General features: G+C 33.6%; 1 pseudogene; it reads left to right on the top strand.

Moving 5' to 3' along the window:
- The first annotated feature begins 11,391 nt into the window (after positions 1-11,391).
- On the top strand, positions 11,392-11,942 carry LOC128162292 (uncharacterized; annotated as a pseudogene).
- The last annotated feature ends 457 nt before the right edge of the window (positions 11,943-12,399 follow it).

Below are 12,399 nucleotides of genomic sequence, written 5' to 3'. Positions count from 1 at the left end.
ATATGCATATTTTCTAATATCATTTTTAATCAGTAATATCAAACTCGAAATTTAACAACAAGTATTAGTGATAATGTATTGTATAATTTTATCCTCATTTTAATACTCTTCCCATTCATGCAATTACCGATTAAATAGCTTAAATAGACAAACTACCTATTTAACTATCTACTTACAGCTAGCAGAGTGTATGTTTGCATAATTTAAAGGAAAAATTAGGTTTGTCCCAATTAAAATAAAAATTAACATACCTATACTAGCTAATCAAAACGTAGGTTGCAAAGCATAATTTCAAGGCCAATTTTATTTTTTACATATGTCTTAAGCATAAGAATCGATTTAATATGTAAACTGTATCATATTTAATGAAATGTCGGTGTCTAACAACAATGCGTGTTAGGCATTTTCCTCCAATGCTACCTACTTTCATACCGACAAAAAACATTTTAAAATGTCTGAAGATTAGGGATGTCAACACGTACTCGAGTACAAGGCTATTGCTCGATCATGACAATCAACCACTTGAATGTTCTCAGTCAATTATTTGTAACAAAGTAAGAAAATTTTGAAAACTTAATCATTATATCATGTTGTGAACTTTGAATTTACCAGGAACCAGTAAATACAAAATTTACAACATGACAACTTATAGTTGTCAAATCATGACAATTATCTCAATTAACGCAGCAATTTTTAGCTTTGAATGAATTTTAAGTCAAAAGCTTTTTCTCGACATTTTTGGTCCATACGTTTGTCCGCTCTGTTGATGCATCTCTTCCTATTTTTAAGTGGCTAATTATTGGTGTCCAGGATCTCTTGATTTGGTAAATTAAATTGTTGTTTTGAATAAAAGTACGTATAGCTTATTAGCTCAAAACCACATGGTTTATAGGCATTGTATAAATACATGTAAATACATAATCAATGTGAACAAATTTTTTGGCAGTACACAGACACATCTGCCATTATGAGATATTACCACAAATGTACAATGTAATTACAATAAAAAAAAAGAAAAGAAAAAATGTACATATATATATATTATGATACTAAAATTTATTTGGACGATAATAGCGAGCGCAGCTCGCCGGTGCGCAGCGCCGGCGCGAAGCGAGCTCTACCGGCAAGGCGTGTGTGAATAGAAAATTCGGACTAGTTGCACATTCATTCAACGGATTTTTTTGGCGTCAGTAAATCGGACCAGTAATGCCTTGTTTAAATCGTCCCAGTAATTCCCTGTAAATATGGTTTCCCATTTCACACTCTCACGAGAACAAGATAAAAGACTATGTACATCATGCATTGTAAATAAAATAATTCCATTACATAAGACTAACAGAGTTGTCGTTTCTTCGAGTGACGTCACAATGGATTTCTTGCACATTGATCCCACAGAATTTTTCGGTGTCAGTAAATTTTGACCCACAATGCAATTTATCAATGTCGGACGATCTCACTAGACTTGATTCCTTCTCGCGAGAATCAAAGTAAAACTTTTGAGAAACAGATCAATTGTGTAATTTCAAGAATATCATGCTTTTTAAGTAAACAAAACAGTATATTTCACTTAGTTTTTTGTTCAGGGTTTTTTCAAAGAGACAGATGACACCATTCGGATCACGCTCGCCCTTTTCCGTAACCGATAAAAATTTGCGGTGACGGAAATGGCCGAGTAGTTACGATTGAGACGACACTTGACCGACGTGAAATTTGACGTCACAATAAGGGGAAATTACTCTAAGTAGTTATTGTAAATCTGCTAATAATATAAGTACCAAAATCTTCTCAAAATCTTGCAAAGCTAACGAATGGGAACATTTTTTTTAATAGGAAACAGTTGTAACTTGCTCTCATTTGGATGAATGCTCACATTTATTTTATTCACTATATATTTACAGTAATTAATTTCCAGGAACGTTTTTAAAAGGGGCGCGGCAGCATCATTCAAAAAATATTTACAAGCAAAATGAAAAAAAAATTCTTAAAATCAGGAAAATTCTAATCCGGGTGAGGAATGGTGAGTGCGTAGTATGCATTTAGCTCTTTAACTGCTCAATGGTATCTTTATTTTCACATTTATTACATCCTCCCGAGGGGGGGGGGGGGTCCATAACCGTTTTTCTTATATGATCAGCAATTTTTTTTTATACGTAAATTATATTTTTTTTAAACAGGGGGGGGGGGGGGGTGGGGCTCTATGATAAGTCAATTTTTTATATGTAAGTTTAAGAAAAATGTCTGCTGCAAAAAAAGAGGAAATAAACTGCAATAAACATTATGTTAAAATCTTTATTATTTAACAACATTGTAAAAACTGAGATAAATTCTATTTAAATAAATAAACAATCTCATAAATTATGAATAATGAAAATTTACTAGAAAAAATAGGCATGTTTATATTTTATTTTGCATTTAAATTCATTTACGTTACGTTGATACTTTTATTTTTATTGATTTATCATAACTTATTATTTGATCACATGCTGCGCTCGCCCCAACGGTCGCACCGTAAAACATATTATATGTATTACTTAAAGCAAAATTCTTTCTATACTCTGTGGCTTTCTTAAAAAAAATACATAGTATGTTTAATTGTTTCTTATTTTTCGAACTCAGCAACTGAACAAGCTTGAATCAAGAAGGCTGTGAGCAGTAATAATTTTTTATATTAAAACACCGTAAATGACTGTACTTTGGACATTCTAGAATGAAGCGATGTTCATCTTCAATCATATTAAGAGTACAAAATCTACAAATGCGACGCGAGTGTACAGTTTGATTATACCGACCTTGTTCTATTACTAGTCTATGTGCAGAAAATCTATATCTTGTCAAATAGTGAACAAAAGTTTCTGATATACATTTTTAAGATAATACTGGAGACCAAAAGGGTCTTACAAATATTTGTATACGTAACATTTAGAGGAACATGCAAAGAAGGCGTCTCTTTCCTGGATAAAGACATCACATAGTCTTTGCTTAATATCTAAAAACAGTTTTCTTTGATTTAGAACGTTTTGTGCATACCAAACATTGCCAAAGCCAGCAGAGCACAAGAAATCGTTTACCATAAAAATCTAAGAATTTTCACATTGGGTGGAATACATATCCTCATGTATGTTTTTTAATATATAATTTTGCGTATTTAATATTTTCACCCAATATTTCAGTAATTTTAACTTTCTGAAATAATTGAAGGCAAACGACCCAGTTCCGGATATATCATAAAATTGGGCGTGGAACTGAACACTCTTAGTATTAATTTACAAAATCGAGTATGGACACCTTTAACGTCCTTTCCTGTATGAAAACCACGTATACCAAACATGCATTTGCTACGTTGTTGAGCCAGTATCTACTGTGTTAGATTAAATTTACCATTAAAACTCAAGGTCATGCCTAAATAATTGAAACTATTTACAAGCTCGACCGGTTGCTTATTATAAAACCATCTGTAACTTTTAGGTAGTGTTGATCCTTTTCGGAACACAACAACTTTTGTTTTAGTCACATTTACATTAATATTCCAACTTTCACAATAAACATGCAAATTACCTAAGATATTTTGAAGACCCTCATTAGACTCAGACAGTAAAACAGTGTCGTCTGCGAACATCAAAAGAAACATTGAGATGTCGTTAAGTTGAATAGGTTCACATACACTCTTAACGTAGCTCGCGGGTTTGCTGACGTCATAATAGGAATCGACGTAAAGAGTTGACCGTCATAGTAAACTCATAATTCTTTTTTAAAATGACAAATGAGATATTTAGAAGCATAAAAGAAAAATATTTTAAAAAGCTTATATGCGGTTTATGACTGTTTATACAAAGATTTATAATATCAAGTGCTGAAAATTTAAAGATGTCACATACATTGTCACATTTTGTTCTATAAAGATTAAGAATGAGTGTGCGTTAGAACTCTTCCATTTAAAGTCATGTTTTAAAATAGAATGTATACATGCATGAACTTCACTTTTTTTTTTTACAATTATAACTTTCCGTAATCTGTACTACCGATTAAATTCTTAAATTTCTTTTGGCTTGAGATAACTGTTTTATTCGATTACTTACTTATAATGTCAGTAGTTGCCTGGCATTTTATTTTTGCATTGATTGACTCAGAGTTTCATAAAAACAAAAATAGCAATTTTCTGTATCTTTACAGCCTTACATTAATTGCATTTGATAACATTCACAATAATGTCTAATAAGCATTTACATGTTCTTGGCAATAAATGCATTTCAATTTTGGTGTTCTAAGAAGTAAGGAAATGATTACGTCAGGCTAACGTCGTAATGAAAATATAAGGTTTTGAGAAATCTTTTAAATCTTCGAAGTTTTTTTGCCAAAAATTGGCCGAGAACACATACTGATATTTTTTAATGAATTGATTCATAATTATCTCCTCTGTTTTTGTGTTGAGTATGATTAATTTCGTCTGAATCGTTTAAAAGTTTGGAGCATAGTTTTGTAATGCGTTTCTCGGTTAAAATGTGCATTTTGCTATATATTTCATTGAAATGGCGTTGCTTAATTTTATTAATGACACTGTATTTGAAACACGATAACATTATTACCGCGCAGACGAATCTTAAATAAATTTTAGAAATAAAACTATAAAACCTATGGATCACGTGGACAAATTTTCAAGGTAGGTTTTCTCACAAGCAAGTAAACCCGCGAGCTACCTTAAGGAGATCAGATTCGAAGTCGTTAATGAATAAGGAGAATAAGAATGGAGAAAGTGCCTCGTCCTGCATTACTCCCCTTGTGGAAGAAAAGAACTCAGAGAGATCTGATTTGAACTTCACACATGATTGAACATCACTGTAGAGTTTACGAATAACACTAAGACATTTTCCCGTGACTCCGCTTCTGGCAACTTTACAAACATTTTTCTTTATCGACACGGTCAAAAGCTTTTTTATATTCTATAAAGCAACAATATAACTTTTCCCCCTTATTAATCTGATGTGAAATCATTCTGTGTAGTGCGAATACAGTACCAAACCCTGGTTTAAATCCAAACTGTGCGTCAGATATAACATTACTAGCAGAGGACCAATCTATTATTTAAGACAGATGAAAAAATCCTTAAATTTGACAAAGTACTCATTAAATAAATTATCCAGCTGGCTTTGTCACATTTTAAACCATTCAAAACACGTACAACTTCGTCATCAGAAATATAACTATCTAGTTCAAGGAATACCGACTCTTCTGTTACCAAACTATCAGTAATTAGATTGGGTTCATGCCTATTAGTATCGTTACACACATCTTTAAAATACTGGAAGAAATCGTCGGTAGTTCGCTCCTAGTACACTTCTTACGTTTAAATACTATATACTATACTATATAACCCACAACTTCAAATGAAGCCAAATTTAGGCGCCAGCGGGGTTTGCTTATTTATATTTTAAAAATATTGTAGGATGGTTTAAGATTGTATAAAGATAAGTAATAAGGAATCCATCATAAAGCCCTTCGGGCTTTATTGGATTTGATCACACCCCGACCAAAATTATCACCTCATAATTAATTTGTGGATAAAATGTGTTCTAGAAATAAATGCGACAATATCAAACATAGTTTTTGTCTCCTGTTTCAACAATTAAAATACTTGTAGAGATCCTCCCTGAGGATTAATTTTCGATCAGCGCCCGACCTTGTGATAGCATTAATAGTGAAACAGACTAAACTATTTTATGCAGAATGTTCCTTGAAAATGGCTCGATCTACGAAGTTTTTATGCAAAACAGACACCCATTATATTTCTAAAAAACGTGGTATTACACACAACAAGCATCAACCATGGCTATGATTTCATTAAGCAGCCCAATGTTTATATTTTCAACCACTCTACACGTGGTTGAACACGAACGATAGCTCTGTACTGAATATCATCGTTTAATATAAAATATAACTGCTCGATGGTGAAATAAGATATACATCTTAAAAGATTTACATGTTTTAACATAAATCCAACTAGGATATGATATGAAAAACGACCAGTACTAACGTATTTTGAGAACATTATCCGAGCACTTTAACTTCCGCTCAAAATTTCACAGGAAATGAAAAAATATCGGTGAAGTCTCGTGAACTTTTATTCGAGCACCTCTGGATTAATTACATATAATTAATAAGAAAAAAATAAATGAAGATGCATTGAAAATAAGTCATATTATTCATAACAAACCATTTTGAGGCTGTAAATACCTTTCATCTAAAGATTTAATTGAAAATAATAATATAAAAACGGGTTTAAAGGGACTTGGACACGATTTAAGATCAAAAATTTCGTTTTTTTATGTATAAAATGGTTCACTAGTGCATTTTAAATGGTTGACCAAAATACTGAATGTTAAAGTCAAGCTACAAGTGAGATAGAGAGGTAAGAATTGGTTGTTATGTAAACAAAGCTCGTCTTATAGTTGTTTACAAAAAATGCAATGTAGAGACTTACCATTTCTTTGACAAAATAACAAGTAAAAACAATTTAAACTAATTCAGTATCTTCATAAATACTATTATCAACAAAAGAAAGATACATTTGATTGAAACTAACACCAATACAACACATATGTAAAAAATGACAATATTCGAGTTTGTTTACAAAACATAGAATTATGAACTCTGTATCTTGCCTATAACTTGATATTTGACTTTCAAATTTTGACATAGCATTATAAACTTCTATATGTATCGGGTGCGTCTTTTTACCACAATGAACCCCAATGATACCCCAATGAACTTTGAAATACCCAAATGATACTAAGTATGTTCATAATTGATACACTTAATGAATTTTATGTAACAACATGTTAAACAAATGAAATTTCAACTACGTGCCTTTTTTTACACCGATTGGGCCATATCTTGTGATGGGAAATTATTATAATTTTTTAAGCTAAAATTTGACTCAAAGATTGTTTGTGACCTGTAATTATGTCCTGATGGGAGCTTTGGTCATTTGTGCTAGTTCAACATAACTTTAAAAAAAAGAGACATATTGATTCTTTTCCATTAGAGAAAGACTTCAGTTTTTACTTCTACGTCTTAAAGAATAAATGATGTATGCAGAAAAAGGAAAGTTGAATGAGATAACCCCCTCTCTCCCCAATTGCTTTTTAATTTTGCTCCCAAATTGCTTTAAATTCTTATTTGGGACAGTAATAAAAAATTATATGGATTTTTTATTTTAATTTTAAAGAATAGTTTTCAAAACAAGAGGCCCAGGGGCCACATCGCTCACCTGAACAACAATTGCCTTAATTCTGATCAAATTAGCATTACAGTATCAAAATATCTTGGCAACTAAGTACAATAGATCTTGCTAAAAAAAAATTCAAAATCTGCCAATTTTTATCCACCTCTTTTTTTCGTAAATACCAAGCCCTTTTTGTTGTTGTACCTGTAAGAAGATTTTTCTCTATTCCTATATACTGTGGTTTCATTAATTTTCGTGGGTATCAGTTTTCGTGGATTTTCTGAAAACCACAGTTTCAAGGATACATAATTTCGTGGCCAATGATCCTATCAATACAAAATGTTTGTTGAAAGTGAATTTCAATGAACATTTAATTTCATGGATCAACTTAACAACGAAATCCACGAAAATTGGTATTCAACGAATATTGATGAAATCACAGAACCCCCCCCCCCATTTCGTGGCCCCACTTTTCTCTAGGGAATCATGGTTTCATCAAACTTTAATCTGCATAACCTGTGCTTTCACACTAAGTACTGAGTTTTGGACCGAAAACTTTCCCAGAATATTTTTAAAGATTTTCTCTATATATTCCTATGTAAAAATTCAAACCGCCATCACGGCCCTGCCCTACCACTAGGGACTGTAATTTTGCAAACTTGAATTTACACTACCCGAGGATGCCTCTACACAAGTTTAAGCTTTTTCTGGCCAGATAGTCTTTAAAAAGAAGATTTTTAAAGATTCTCTCTATATATTCCTATGTAAAAAGTCATCCCCCATTGTGGCCTCACCATAACCCCTGGACTATTATTCAAACAAACTTGAATCTATACGATCTGGGGATGCATCCACTCAAATTTGGGCTTTTCTGGCCTAATAGAGAAGAATATTTTTAAAGATTTTCTCTATATATAAAAATTTATCCCCCATTGTGGCCCCACCCTACCCCCAGGGACCATGATTGGAACAAACTTGAATCTACATTATCTGAGGATGGTTACACGCCAATTTGAGCTTTCTTGGCCAAATTGTTTTTAGAAGAATTTTTTTTAAAGATTTTCTCTATATACTCCTATGTAAAACTTGATCCCCCAATTTTGGCCCCACCCTTCCCCCGAGGACCATGATTTGAACAAACTTGAATCTACACTACCTGAGAATGCTTCCACTCAAATTTGATCTTTCCTGGCTTAATAGATTTTGAGAAGAAGATTTTTAAAGATTTTCTCTATATATTCCTATGTAAAACTTGATCCCCCTCTTGTGGCCCCACCCTACCCCAGTTACCATGATTAAACAAAAGTGAATCTACACTGCCTGAGGATATTTCCATTTTAATTTGAGCTTTCCTGGCCTAATAGTTTTTGAGAAGAAGATTTTTAAAGATTTTCTCTATATATTCTTATGTAAAACTTGATCCCCAAATTGTGGCCCCACCCTACTCCCGGGGACCATGATTTGAACAAACTTGAATCTACACTATCTGAGGATGCCTCCACACAACTTTAATCTTTTCAGGCCGAATAGTTTTTGAGAAGAAGATTTTTGAAAAATATCAACAAAATTTTCAATAATTCTCAATTATCTCCCCTTTAAAGAGGGCGTGGCCATTTATTTGAACAAATTTGAATCTCCCTCACCTAGTGGTGCTCTGTGCCAAATTTGGTTGAAATCTGCCCAGTGGTTCTTGAGAAGAAGATGAAAATGTGAAAAGTTTACAACGACGACGACAACGACAACGACGACAGACAACGGACAAATTGTGATCAGAAAAGCTCACTTGAGCCTTTGGCTCAGGTGAGCTAAAAAGAATTAAGAAAACTTTCGGTCAAAAGTGAACAAAAACAAAAAGGAAAAAACACCTTGATATTAATTATATACATGTACGGTGTTTATTCACATGCTTGCGCGGAAGATCTTTTAACTATGCACACATTTAGTTTCACTGGGGTATTAATATTTCAAAGTTCATTAGGGTATCATTGGGATATCATTTGGTATCATAGGGGTATCATTAGGTGTATTTGGGTATCATTAGGGTAACATTGGGGTTCATTGGGGTATCATTGGGGTTCATTGGGGTATCATTGGGGTTTATTGGGGTATCATTGGGGTAGCATTGGGGTTCATTGGGGTATCATTGGGGTTCATTGGGGTAAAAAGACGCACCGATATGTATCAGTATAAACATTGAAAATGGAAAAATAAATTTTGAAAATTTTAAGTCAAATCGTGTCCAAGTCCCTTTAAGTCATATCGAGAAAGAAATGTTGACAAACAAATGTATACATTATAGGTATATTGACATAAATATGTTTTCATTTCTTGAAAAAAATATTGCGAAAATATTGTTATCAAATGAATTTCGCGGAGGCGGGAGTTCTGATGGTATGTCACCTCACCCATAATCTATCTCTAGGAAACACATGCAGACTGACATTTGTGGAATCATTGGAATTCGTGTATGCTCAATTTTCATGAATTTTGTTGATCCTATCATCCATGAATTAAGATCCACAACGAATTGTGTGTAATAGTACTGAGCAGTCCTACCCTAAAATTATGTGATCATGATACAATAAACACTTTGTTACAACGGTCTCTCATCGACAAGGCTTGTTTCAGACATCTGTCTTCAAATTGATATTACACGATCTTGAAGCAATATTATTGGATGATAACCAACCCTCTCAACTACAATGTTATCTAACTATGATATCAAATGATATTATGCATAAACTAATTGCATAAGCGTTGCATTTTCTCATAATGTTCATTCAATGCGTGTTTTTTTTTTTCGCATGGTGAAATGACTCGCGTCAAATCATCAACATGAAAAAATCCAACGTCCATACGATCAGTTCATGCACAACTCAAAACTATTATCACATGTTTAATGGAGAGTAACCCAAACATAGAAGATCATGACAAACTGCTAATATATAGATCATGTAGCAGCCCTCTAACTACGATATCAAACACTGATACGAATTGCAATCAATATAAAGTAATTACTGTTCTTTGTTTTTGAATTACATCAAACTGTCAAATGCAGTCTACGTGTTCCGTCTACAGCTAGATTCAGAGTGAGGCGACGTAAACGTACCATCAGAATTCCCGCGCCGGCGAAGTTCATTCGATAACAACATTTTCAAATATATATTGGTAAGTCGATAACGTAGATGGCAATTAAACTGGTAAAATTCATTAAGGTGACTTTTATTATATAGAAATCACAAGATACAATTCAATACAGTTGCATAAATAAGAGGTCACATTACTTTATATGTTCACAATTCAATAAAAAAGAAGGACAGCTTATAAGTTGAAACTCAACAAGTGTAGGCCCCGATACGCTTCCATAGTCTACAGATATATTCAGAATTCAGTGACGTCACTTTCATCACTCTTGCGCCCGCAAAGTTCATTCGATAATATTTTCGCAATATGTTCCTTAAAAATGAAATCATATTGATATCGACATGGCTATAAAGCGTTTATTTCATTGTACTTTGTCTAATTTTCTCTCTCAATATAATAAGTTCATAAATCATCATTGCAAATTTCATATTTTTTTAAAATCGAAACCGCAGATAGCAATAAAACTAGTAAAATTCAACAAAGTGATTTTAATTATGTAGAAATAACAAGATACAATTCAATTTATCTGCATAAATAAAGAGTCACAATACTTTATGTGTTGATAATACAATAAAAAGAAGGACAGTTAATAAGTTGAAACACAACCAGTGTAGGCCCCGACACGCTTCCGTAGTAGACGGCACATGTAGACTGACATTGACAGTTTGAAATTGTATGTGTCCAAAATGAATAGTAATTATTAGTAGTTATTAATAAGAAAACTAAAAAAGATAGACAATTCATTCGAAATTAAAAAAAAAAACCACCAAAATAACAACACTTTTGACAAAACATGGCTCTTTGGGTAACTATTTGGTATAGCGGAAGCTTTACCTTGACGCTGTTTGGTTTTTTGTTTATTTGTGCTATTTATAGTAACATTTGCGATTTGTCTGCCTATAGCCAGGACTCTGCTTTCAGCAGAGCCCGGTTAAAAAATGAAGAAAAAAAATTACATCATAGTGTTTGCGTTTTTCATTAAATGTTACAGTGGAATTATTGTTTTCTTATTGGTGTAAAATATTTTTTTTTTTCAGGAGCTAGAAAATTTCTTTTCTCAGCACTTTGGATGGACTCCAAACAGCACTCCTGCAGCTTCCCAGGTCACTGATCATGAAGATTCATCAGATGACGCGGACGACGATGGACCGGCTGATGACACTATTGATTTAGATCGACGGGTTATGCAGTTTCTTGATGATGCTGTCGTGTCGGATCCGAATTCAGATGATAGAGATGGGGACGATGACGAAAATGAATACCAGAGAAGCTCAGCGTCCATTGAGAATTTACCTCTACCCCATGATGATTCTGATCTGTTCAAAATCAGAGAGGTAAAGATTCGTGGCTGCGGCTGTAAGAACAAGTGCGTTTCTATCTTCAGTGATGATACATTGTACTCGCACATCCTAAACATGAGAGAAATGTCAAAGGAAGAAAAAGACATGTACATCATGGGATCGCTTGTGGACAGCTGCAAAGAAACGACAAAACGGGGAAAGAAAAGAATACGTTCCAGGCAGACTTTCATGTTTTCCGGGAAAAAGGTTTGCAGAAATACGTTCCTGCCTGTCTATGATATAGGGAAGCATTTTCTTCATAATATCATCACCCATAAGAATACACATGGAGTAACACCACGCAAGCATGGGAACCTTGGAAAGAAACCTAGTCATTCGCTACAATATGAAGACATAAAGTTAGTTGCACAGTTCATCTCTAGTTATGCAGATGACTTTGGGTTACCACAACCAGCTGCCCCAAGAGGAAGAGATGACACTCCTCCCATATACATTCCATCCGGTACAACGAAGAAGGACGTCCACGAGACATATGTTGAAAGCTGTCCAAACGACCGACATGTGCGGTATTCCACATTTTGCAACATCTGGAACCAGTGTCTTCCGCATATTAAAATAGCTAAACCAAGGGACGATGTATGTGCTACTTGTGAAAAACTTCGAAAAAGTATTTTAGATGCAGTTTCAGAGGAGGAAAAGTTGGAGGCAGCAAGAAAGATGCAGGAACACATCACA

Source organism: Crassostrea angulata, chromosome 9 (genome assembly GCF_025612915.1).
Source record: "Crassostrea angulata isolate pt1a10 chromosome 9, ASM2561291v2, whole genome shotgun sequence".
Classification (NCBI taxonomy): Eukaryota; Metazoa; Mollusca; class Bivalvia; order Ostreida; family Ostreidae; genus Magallana; species Magallana angulata.
The sequence above is the reverse complement of the archived record's forward strand: the minus strand, read 5'-3'. Positions and strand labels throughout refer to the sequence as shown.